Source organism: Helianthus annuus, chromosome 8, assembly GCF_002127325.2.
Source record: "Helianthus annuus cultivar XRQ/B chromosome 8, HanXRQr2.0-SUNRISE, whole genome shotgun sequence".
NCBI classification, from domain to species: domain Eukaryota; kingdom Viridiplantae; phylum Streptophyta; class Magnoliopsida; order Asterales; family Asteraceae; genus Helianthus; species Helianthus annuus.
This window is the reverse complement of record NC_035440.2, coordinates 10,111,295-10,118,892: the sequence shown is the minus strand read 5'-3', so window position 1 is coordinate 10,118,892 and position 7,598 is coordinate 10,111,295. Positions and strand designations below refer to the sequence as shown.

General features: G+C 38.3%; 1 non-coding gene across 1 annotated transcript; it reads left to right on the top strand.

The window, feature by feature from the left end:
- Positions 1–332: 332 nt before the first annotated feature.
- On the top strand, positions 333–438 carry LOC118481490. Its single transcript, XR_004865699.1, has one exon. It is a non-coding gene; the product is annotated as a small nucleolar RNA R71 (small nucleolar RNA).
- The last annotated feature ends 7,160 nt before the right edge of the window (positions 439–7,598 follow it).

Here is a 7,598-nt window from a genome sequence, read left to right as displayed (position 1 = left end):
GTAAACTGACGTATTTTTCCCAAAAGATTAAGTGCAGGTACTATACGGAAATAGGCTGGCTGTTTCCTAGAGAGCGTCCACAATAGTCTCGCAAACTCGGACGACATTTATCTGTTGAACTATTTATTTCTATTTTTATTTGATCCGCCTGTGGATCCATTTCAACCGCTGTGATATTTATTATTACACTTCATTTAAAAGTTGAAATGTTTCTATTCTGCTTCCGCTGTGCATTATTATATTGTGTTGATTGTCTATGACGATGCCAACTACGTCACTGTACCCCACACCGGGCCCACCGGTGACACGTGGAATTTGGGGGTGTGACATCAATCCCATGATGAGGACAATTTTTGATCATCATATTAAAGCGCTCGAAGGCTTCATGGAACATTTCGCCTTGTTGTTGTTGGAAACTCCTCAACCCCTTCCTAGCATCATTGGTCTTTTGGGCGGTATAAAACTCGTCTAGGAAAATTTGTTGCATTTTCGCCCAAGTATAAATAGATGCCGAAGGCAAAGTGTAGAACCACTTCTTTGCCTTGTCCTCCAAAGAAAATTGAAATAATACCAACTTGATATCATCGGCCGAAAAACCTTGACTCCCAAGGGTATTGCAAATTGAGTCATATGCCTCCAAATGGAAATAAGGCTCTTCCGTTGCTAGCCCCTTGTATTTCGGCAAACTTTGTAAAGAATTGGTTCTTACTTCAAAAGTTCTCCCTTGGTTGTTATGAGGAATAACCACCGGTGAAGGATTGTGAGTAATCACCGGCCTAAAATGCGCTTCAATACCCCTTGCATTTTCTCTAAGATGCCTCCTTGGTACACCAAACCGACCTCGTGGACGAACTTGACCCATTGGTCTTTGCCTAGGCCCTTGTGGTGCATTTGGTTGTTGAACTTGTTGTTGTGGCACCGGTGGGTGTTGAATTGGCCTTTGGAATGGCAGTTGCACATGTTGTGGTCGAACTTGTTGCAAAGGAACCGGACGTTGCAATTGCGGCCCTCGTGGCCTTGGCCTAATAGGTTGAGGTATGAGTTGTTGTTGTTGCACCTCACCAACATTTGGAATAACTTGCACTTGGCCTTGCATATAACCGTACTCCCCTTGCTCTCCATCACCCCCAATAGCATACCCATCTTCATCATAACCTTCAAATTCCTCATAACCTTCATCGTACCCATCTCCTTGAATTCCCGATGATTGCCCAAATGGAAGAGTCGAGTATTGGAAACCCGATTGGTTGGATGGTCGAAACGATGTAGCATGGACAATGGTTGAGCTTGGTGCTATGGTATGGCTTGCATATGATGGACCCGCACCTGGAAAGAAATGGGATAATGGTGGTATAGTGGTAGAAGGACTAAAGGTAATAGTCGGTTCTTCTTGTGTAGTAATGGGTTGTGTGGTGTTGGTTGATGTAACATTTTGGATTATGGTGGGTTCGGTAATATTTGGTGGAATGGTGGTATTTGGTGAAGGTTGGGTGGATGTTGGTATGAATGATGAAGTGGATTCACCCGTAGTGGGTGGTGGTGGTGGTGGATCCATGTATCGAAGTGGTGTAATTGGTGTAATTGGTGTTGTTGGTGAACTGTTGATTGTATTTTCCCTTAACAAAATTCGGTTTGCTCGCAAAGTTCGCTCGATTTCCGGATCAAACGCCAATGGTGATAGCTTGTGAGAGCTCCTAGTACGCATGCACCTGTCAATACCTGCACACTAACACACCCAGCGTAAACCAGAAAAATAACAAACTCAAAACAAGAACAAAAATAACACACGTTGCTCACTACTCCCCGGCAACGGCGCCAAAATTTGACGTGATGTCGTGGTCACGCAAATTTAATCCCAATAACAACTATGTAGATAGTGGCAAGTGGGTATCGAACACAGGGAGTTTGTGGAAAATGTGCTATTTGAAGTGCTTCTCTAAGTTAACTAAATTAAACTAATTGCAAGAAAATAAAATTCAAGAGTTGGTTGGATTGGTTTCTTTTAAAACTACAATTACTAATTAAGTTGCAAAATGAAAACTCGAGGTTGTAAACAATTTAGAAATAAACGACTATCTTGAGTATCCGGTTTGTTTCAACTTTTGTGTTAACATTCAACTAGAAAGAACTACATAGACATAGTTCATGTATAACCAATTGCAGTGATGAAAGGGGACTAAGTACTCAGATTCCGAGAACGTGAGGTTATCACCCAATGATCAATCAACCCTTACCCAAACCTAACTATACCCATGATATCTCGATTGCCAACGGCACCAAGAACGTATGGTTTCTAATTAGTTCAACATAAGAATCAACAAGTTACTAACAACCAATTATACACCATAACAATCAATTCAAACGAAAAGGAATTGTTATTCTAGAAATATAGATAAAAACACAAAAGTTTACCACAAACCTTCAACACAAGATAGCCATTCAAGTATCTAGCCACTCATGGCTTTAACTAACATAATGCAAGAAATGGAAAATATTGTTCACCAACAAAAACTAGACAAGAATTTAGTGAAAAGATAGTTCCAAGATGTGTTTCTTAGCTTCCAAGTGCTCTTCATATACCTCCCAACTCGTTCTAGCCAAGTAGTAACCGAAATTGCATGATTAGGCATCATAAATCTCCTTAAAATGGCCAATAAATGCGAATGTTACAAGATGGGATCAGTCGGAGCCGTAAGCTACGGCACCTGCCGTAGCTTACGGCGGTCAGCAAGGTGCACAAGTCAACTAGGAGCCGTAAGCTACGGCAGACCACCGTAGCTTACGGCAGTCAGTGTTCTTTACGCCAAGTTGCTCCTGTCTTACGGCGGGTCATTTTGGCATTGGATAGGGGCCGTAAGCTACGGCCTGGTGGCGTAGCTTACGGCGCTGAGCTTGCTTCTTTTCCATGACTTCTCCATCTTTCCATTCTTTCGCTCTTTTTAAGTCCCGCAACTTCTAGTATCTATCCGTGCCTCCTAAAACCCGCATCTTGCACACTTTAACACCTGCATCATCAACATCTTGTGATTACCTAATTCAAGCAAATAACCGGATAAAATGTAGAATGTGCGTTATATTAAGCCTTTTAAGGGTTGTCCTATGGACCACCCGTCATTGACGCGTTCGTTCGTCGGTTGCGTTAAAATCGCGAAATTTGCTCAAGAGGTCGTTTCTAATCCGTTTTTCAATCCGATTTCGACTGTAACTACTAAAATTTCATTACGAAGCTAAATATAGCGTAAAATGTAAGTTCTGAAGGTGACAAGCACCTCCGTCGCTTCCGTTTCGTTGCCGATGCGTTTCCTGCTATCGCGTTTTTAGTTCACGTTTGTGTTTGTGTCGCACAGAAACCCAATAAATTCATAAAATTAAATTTATAAAATATTCGTAGAAAATCCGTATTTGTCGGCGTTGTCAGTATTTTGCACGGTATCAGTTCGTTGTTGCAGATTCCACGCGAATCTTCATACGCGTACTGTAAAGTCGGATAGACGTCCCTGGGCACTCCAAATGCCTAATTAAGTTAATTTGCGTCTTAAACACTATTTATTGTCGTGTTAATCACCTGTTAATCACATAATTAAGAGCCGTAAATCACCGGTTGTCACAATATTAGTGTTGTTCTCCTCTATAATGCAAGCACACGATTTAGTCGCTTTTATCTCTCGTGTTGTGTGTGTGTGCGTGTGCGTGTTTACGTGCATATATCATTAGATGAGTCAAGATGGCAAGTTGGGTAAGGGTCAAAACATTCGGGTTTAAACAACTTTGTTTAAAAGTTATTAACATGTCAATGTAAAAACAATCTAGGATTTTGTATGCATTAAAAAAAATAGATTTTGGGACTTTTAACCCATTTTCTTTTTTAGGTATGTATAATCTGTTTATTTTGACATCTAAGATCAAATCTGAGAGAAATGTGTTGGTTTGGTGTAACACCCCGAAAACGGGTTTGGTAATTAAACCTCGTTAATACAAAAGAGCGGGTAAAATACCGTTAGTGGTGAAAATAACCCGGTAAATATTAGGATTTAAATAAATAAACCTAATATTTAATAAAACGTTAATAAATGGTTTATAAGAAGTCTGAATTAACGTGACTTAAAAACATAACGGGTTATGACTTCCCGAACCCGCTAAAGTAACAATGAATAATTAACCTAGTTAGTAGCATGTGATTAAGTGACTAATGGTGAGTTATAGCTTCATTTGATCAAAAGGAAACATGAGGGACCAATATTGCCAAGCGGGAAAGTTGTTTTATTAAAACAAAAGTTAAACACCAAAACACACACTTAAAGTGTGTGTTCTGGTCGATATATCCACGGGAGCCAAGAACATCTTGAGCTCAAAACCCTAACAAGCACAAATCAAGAAATTGGAAGGGCAAATCAAACCCAAATCAAAATTCAAGCACATATTCGTGTTCACCAAGTCAAGGGGATCCTAAGGTATGTCGAATTTCTAACATTCATGAAGTTGTAAAAAAATTGATAATCATCCTAATCGCGAATTAGGCATGGATTATAGGAGCTATGGCTAGATTAGTGATGTATACTTGCTTAGGAACGAAACCCTAAGTGAAAATCATACATAACATGCTATAGATTGATGAATTTGGTGAATTAACACACTTAGATAAGTGGGTTTTGATGTTATGATGATTTTGATGATATAACTATGCTTAGAATCAACATGCATGATAACAAATAGAAGGTGTTTGATTAAACCATGAATTTGTGCACAAGATCATAATTGCTATGAAATGGGTTTAGTTGATTTGATGAAATTAATGTAGTATTGGTGTTTATAAACGCTATAATAACTCGTATGAATGACTACTTGAACAAAATAGGGATTTTGTTAAGAGTTCATAATTGATTAGAAGTGCGTCTTGACACAAGGATTAAACTCATGATTTATTATTGGGTTTAAAGAGAAAAATAGTCAAAGAATCATAAGGTGTAAAAGTCATGATTTGGAGTGACTAATCTAACAACCTTGTGAATAATGAATGATAGTTGGCGCCTAACAAGCTAGGTGAAGCTTGGGGAGAAAGCGGGTCGAACGAGTCAAGCATAAAGGAAAAGCGTATTCGGGATGCAAGGTAAGTATAGCTTACACTAGTCTTAAATTGTGGAATATTTTCTCATCATATAAATTACGAATGAGATATCTAAACAGTTGAAATATGATGTTCCGTCGTGTAGTCGAACGGAACAAGATAATCAAAGATGAAAGAAACCGTAATAATGGTTAAAAAGAAGTAAATCGATAATTCGGTCATATTATGTCGAAAGTAATAAACGGTTTATAAGTTAAAATGACCGTACGGTGTTAAACGGAACGAGTCATGTAGAGGAGATGATAATAAATATCATCTCGCAAAGATAAATGGTCAATTCGGCCAAACGGGTCAAAAGGTGTAGACAACACCTTTTGACTATATAGACTAATGATTCTTTTGTCGAGTTATATGCTTACAGGACTAGATATCCAATGGATATTCGCATCGTTCTTAATTAGCGTATATAAAGCAAGGTATTGAAACGGGTCAATATATTGACCCGAGCCAGGTATGTATAATGATACAACTCATCACGTAGAATTTGGAGTTCTACGAGAATTAGACAAGGTTAAAATATAGATATTTGGTTACCTCTTAGGTAAACCGAACAAATCGAGTTATGATTAAGGTATTTTAGAAACATATCGATTTCTAAACAAGAGTTGTAAATTGGAATCGAACATGTACTAATAGTCCTTCGTCGTAAATGAAGGACTAAAAATTGACTAAAACGCCCTTGTAAGTGAAATTGTGCAAACGAACCATAAAGGTTGTTTGGAAATAAGCGATAGGATGAAGTAAATACTTTGAATAAGTATGAAAAGCAAAAGACGTAAAATATTGGTGCTTAAAATATGCATAAATACCCTTAACGGGTCAAAATGAGCATATGGGTGAAAATGGGTTTAAGGAGTTATATAAACCTGTAATTGAAACCTATTATGTTAAACATTTTTGAACTTGATAGGTTTATGGGAAATAAAGGTCAAACAAACTCGTTTATTCGATAAAAATTAGAACGGGTCAAAAGTTGGTAAAAAGGGAAATAGCCGAAGACTTAAAAGTCTAAAATTTTGTAAAACCGGAGGTTAGATTTTAACTCCATAAGGCAGAGAATCAAATTACAATCACGTAGGAAGAAACGGTAGGTTAAACGGACAAGCGGTTTGAAAGATACGAAAGTTTTCGTGTCGTTAAACGGCAAAATGGAAAAGCTGGATGCAGGGACCACCGTAACTTACGGTGCCACCGTAAGTTACGGTGGAGCTGAAACGATTACGATGGTTACATACTGAGTTACGGTGGAAGGATAGACTTTCAGGGGCTACCGTAACTTACGGTGCCACCGTAAGTTACGGTGGACCCAGTAACAAAATATATTTTATTTAGTTTAAATTCCCGGATTTGTTTAGACACGTTTTAAACCTCGTATGACTAAAGCATTTCATGTTTATGAAATGTAGGTACTTTTGGATGCCGGAAGACGATCAAGCTCAGCGAAGAACCGAACACGTTAAAGATACACGCTTCCGCACTTTGCCACGTTGTAAATTTTAAACAACGAATTCGATCACGTTATGTAGAATAACTTATGATTTGTAAAAGTTTTAATAAACCCGTATTTCTATAGCATGTGTAGTCTTAACTACACATCTAATTGTTGGTAATTACATACAAAATTGTTAATTAGTAACTCGGGTGTTACATTTGGGTTTTGAGTTTAGAAACAAAGAGTTGTCTTGGAAATGAGACTCTTAAGTTGTTATAACCTTTTGGAAAATTTTATTTTATTTTATTTTTAAATACCCTTTGTCCTATGCGACCAAGCAGCTTCATGGGCTGGTTTTAAGATGTGGGTTGGAGAGTTTTCAGCTTATAGGGAGTGCGTTGTTGCACTTTTATGCAAATTGTAGTGAGATCGAAGAAGCTAGGCGGGTGTTCGATGTTTTGCATGAAAGGAATGGATTACTTTGGAGCTTAATTCTAGTGTGTTATGTTAGGTGTAACTTGTTAGATGACGCGTTGGACGTGTTTGACAAAATGGCAGTTCACGATATTGTTGCTTGGACTGCAGTGATTTCGTGGTTTTCGAAGACGGATGGTGGGTTAGAGAAGGCTTTGGAGTTTTTTTTGCTTGATGAGAAGGGGTGAAGCGGAGCCGAATGAGTTCACTTTGGATTGCGGGATAAGGGTTTGTAATCGCTTAGTTGCGTTGCGTGGAGGAACGACTGACTTTACATGGGCTTGTGATTGAATATGGATTTGAGTTTGGACACTCGAGTCGATTAGTGGTGCACTAATTGAGTTTTATTGTGCTTATAATGCAACTGAAGAAGCAGAGTCGGTTTTTAATTCCCTTGTTGGAAAAGATCCATGTGAATAAATCAACCTCCAATGATTTGGAGAGGTTGGGAAAGTATTATTTATAATTGAGGAATTACAAAAGTCTCTTCCATAATTATGGAGAGTCATCTTCTCTCACCAATCTTCTCACACCAAAAGCAAGGAAATGAATAATCACATTTAATAC